We start from the raw sequence: 4,620 nt of genomic DNA on the forward strand, positions 1-4,620 counted from the left end.
TGGGGGATTGAACCTTAGTCTACAACGTAGAAAGCAGAGGTGTTTACTTACTATATAGGTACACTTTGTAGTTCTACAGTTACAGACTGTAGTCAATCTGTTTCTCTGCATACTTTGTTAGCCCCCTTTTACCCTGTTCTTCAGTGGTCAAGACCCCCATGGACCCTCACAGAGCAGGTACTATTTGGGTAGTGGGTCATTCTCAGCACTGCAGTAACACTGACGTGGTGGTGGTGTGTTTGTGTGTGTTGCGCTGGTCTGAGTGGATCAGACACAGCAGTGCTTCTGGAGTTTTTAAACACCTCAGTGTCACTGCTGGACTAAGAATAGTCCAATAACCAAAAATATCCAGCCGGCAGCATCCTGTGACCACTGATGAAGGACTAGAGGATGGCAAACACAAACTGTGCAGCAGCAGATGAGTTATCGTCTCTGCAGTGCTGAGAATGATTACCACCCAAATAATACCTGTTCTGTGAGGGTCCATGGGGGTCCTGACCACTGAAAAACAGGGTGAAAGGGGCTAATAAAGTATGCAGAGAAACAGATGGACTACAGTCTGTAATCATAGAACTACAAAGTGTACCTATACAGTAAGTGTAGCGGAGAAAATGGACAATGAGCAGAGAAACAAGGTCATAATGTTATGCCCAATTGGTGTATTTACAGGATTACTCACCTTCTTCAATCAGCTAGGAACTAACTGTATTCAGAATGGGCTCAATCAGACTGGTCTATTCCTATACATGGATGTAGTCCACTATTAGTCAGATTATTTTCAGGCTACATGTAAACGTAGCTGTTGTTGTGAAGTAAATGTGTCCCAAAGCCTGAAAATCACTGTGCAATGTTAAGAACTGTCACTATCAAAACACACATTTTCCACAAGTAAACGTTTTTGTGATTTAATGAAACTATTATGAGTTTATGTGTGTATATCTGTTCAAAGCTGTGTTTGCTCATCATGAACTGATTAGTTTTTTAGATTCTGTGCAAAATTAGCTAAAATTTTCACTACTAAAACATTTGGTGAGGTTTCATAGGTATTATTATTGTATTGGTAATGACTGAATGGAATGTTTAATCATTTATTTTAATAAACTAATCATAATTAAGGTATAGGGACACTGAAAGCAAGAGGATTTCAGTCTAAAATCCAGGTCAATTAACTCTGACTTTAAACTAATTCTGTAGAATGATTCATGATAGTTGTTTGTCCACCTCGTAGATGTTAGAGACTGTAACTTGTTTTGTTCATACACATGTTGTGTCAGTTATCCTTTAGTCTTTTATCAGTGGTCAGTTTCTGGCCACAGAGCTGCTGTTGGCTGGATATTTTTGGGTGGTGAGCCACTCTGAACTAGCAGGGACACTGTAAAAACCAGCAACAACACAGCTGTGTTTGATCATTGTCTCATGAGGCCAAACAGATTTTCTAAATGTTGCTGTCTGATTTCTGATCATATGTCATTTTAGCAAAGCTGTACATTTTTGAGAAAAATGTAATGTAAACAAAGCAGTTTAGTGTCTTAGTCGGTCTGATTTGACTTTGGGGCATCTGGCAATATTTTCATCTGACTAAACCATTATGCCCTAAATGCACTGAGTTGATAAAGGGGAATTCCACCAATTTTCTACATTTCTGTCTATTTTCATATTTGCAATTTTCTAAATTTGTGATATGAAATGCTTTGTAACTTACTGAGACAGAATTGTTCACAGTGGTGGTGATAGGAACCAGACATCCAAAGAATTTATTGCTCCTGAAAGCTTCCGAACAGAAAAATTTTTACACAAATTGGTCACTAATACTTTGGAACATGCTTAAGATATTGTTTTATGATAGTAACTGGAGTGAAAAGGCTTCTATTTGGAATTCCTTGCTAAATTATTGAAAGGGTTTCATTACAAATTTTATTATCAGCATAACAATTTCAATGAAAAAAGAATCTTGGAAATGTTGACATGAATTTCAGAATTTCATAGTATTTAATATGTCCTTCTTTTGCTTTAGTTGCAGGCTGCATTTGGGTTGATTCATCCTCTGATGAGTAAGTCAAAAGCTTCGCAGATTCACCTAAATGCAAACTTCTCCGGAAGAGATGAGATGAAAAAACAAAAAGAGAAAAAAAACTGACCTTTTTTTCCGAAGGCCTCAGTAAAGTCAAGGTCACAAATTTGTTTAAATTTGAATCATGATCCAGAAGAAGAGCAGAAATTTGAATGATTCTTCACTTAATTGTCCTTAATTGTCTTTGTTTATTTTTTAAATTCTAAAATGTTCTGTTGTTTATTTCTGAGTTTGCATAAAAAAATCCCAGAATTTCACACATAGCAAATAAAATATAGAAAATAAAATGCCTATATTTTGTATATTTCACAACCCCTGGTACCTTTCACTGTAAGTCACTAAGTTGCTTGACTATGATCCATTTCACATCAAACCTTTCTGAATAAATTTAATCGATTAAGCAATGTTCATGTTAGCATCTGTACTGAAAGTAGCACCTACACCTCAGATTTAGACGTGTTATTCTTAGCACTGATAAGGTATTTTTGAGTAAAGGTGCTTTCATAAGACTTTTTTTTCCATTCACACCTCACTGCCCCCGACTTCCTCTTAGGACATGCTAATACACGCACACACACACACACACACGCACACACACACGCATACATAAAGACAGACAGTTTTATTGATTGAGATCAGCGTTCATGAAACGTCTTATGACTTCTGCAACTTTATCTCTGTTTTTGCACTATTTTCAAAACAGCTCACTTAAACCACAAACCCTTTTCCCAAAACAACACATTGGCAATCCAGAATGGTGCAACACACCCAGAACACAAGTTACCGCAGCAAAAAGCTTAAAAAGCAAGTCAGTCAGTGTAACAGTGCAACACTGTCAGAGACAGCTCCCAACAGAAAACTATTATCTATAACTCTATAACTCAGACATCAATGTATTGTTTACCATGTGATTATGAAAGTAACATCCTGACAACAAATATGATTCACATTTTCCTTCAGAACTGTGACATATCTCTGAGTAAAATATGTCATCATGGCATGCCTCTGAGGCCTCTTCCTTGCATATTCAGAGATTTAAAAAAAATCATCATCATCGTTGACCTCTTAATCCAGATAGGGTAGCAGTTGGGAGAACAGAGAATCCCAGATGACCCTGTCCCCTGCAACCTCCTCCAGCTCATTCCCAGGGACCCAAAGGCATTCCCAGGCCAACTTGGAGATGTAATCCCTCCAGCGGGTCCTACGATGACCCCGGGGTCTTATCCCGGTAGGCCATGCCTGGTACACCCCCACTGGGAGGCATCCAGGGGGCATCCGAATCAGATGCCCAAACCACCTCAGCTGGTGCAGAGGTAGTTGCTGGTAGTTATTGTTATGGTGCATGTTTCTTTACAAAGAGAGCAGTTAAACTGGATTTAGTGCCATTAATTTTAAAGATTAATAACTCTGCACTGTAATTTTGAGTTAAGATTAATCTGCAATGGTTGGTTGTGCTGCTGTTTTTCATCTGTCTGTTGATGCCTGTTGGTCAGCAGTGCACGCAGCTATGGAGAGTTTTTCTTTTTTCTTTGAAATAAATTAACTCAATGCAAAAGTGGTGGTAAATTTTCTGCATTTAGCAACAAAAGATGAGCAGAAACACTTGTCCTGTGAAGCATTAACATTAGCTTTCTAACTAGCTTAAATCACCTAAGTAAACTCCTTACAAAGCAACAATCTTATATATAATAGAAATCGACACATCAACATATCGTTCTAGTTCACATTCCGGTGCACTGATTGTAGTAGTGCTTGATGAATTTATCTTTACCTGGAAGACTATCAGGTCCTTTTGGTGCCACTTTTGAGCAGCTACCAAAAATCGGAAAAATAGTACCTTCTGTACCGAATGTGAACTGATGGTGAATGGAAAAGGTTCCAGGTTTCTGGTGATTTCAACACGTTGTGCAATAGAAAAAAACACCATAAGTCATGAGAATGCATTGTTTTGCTACTACTGAAAGTGCTACTGCTGTAGTTTTCATGATCAGATCTGAATTAAAAGCAGTACTGATATTTTTCCTAGGTAGTATGCTGATTCAGAAGCAGAATACATGTTCGTGTATATTGTGTGAGAGAGAGAAAGAGACTGTGTCCAATGTGGCCACTAGATGGCTAAATGCTTATTCCTTTATTTAAAAGGAAAAGATGTGAATAAACTACTATTTATGTTTATAACCACAAGCCAGAGCTTTGACCTCTCTAGTGGGAAACAGCCTAATAGGCTGGTTTAATGAATTCCCTCTAGGCTAGCTGCTAGGTGTCCTCAGTGTTGCTAGGCATTCAGTCCTCTTGCTAAATGCTTATTCTCCACATCAGGCATACAGTAAAGCACCATCCTGCTGCTCAGTATGTTTAACTGCATTGTTAGTCTCTAATAAGGAAACAGAGACAGAGCTATGGCTGTAATAGACTGCTTATAAAGGGGAAAATTACCAACCAGGACAAGCAGGACGTTTTCGGAGACAGAATATTGATCCAGTGCAGCCTTTGGACCTGTAAATAAAAGCTGCTCTTCAGTTTCTCTGAGGTCATTAGGCCCGCTAACA

The sequence above is a fragment of the Pygocentrus nattereri genome, chromosome 30 (assembly GCF_015220715.1).
Source record: "Pygocentrus nattereri isolate fPygNat1 chromosome 30, fPygNat1.pri, whole genome shotgun sequence".
NCBI lineage: Eukaryota > Metazoa > Chordata > Actinopteri > Characiformes > Serrasalmidae > Pygocentrus > Pygocentrus nattereri.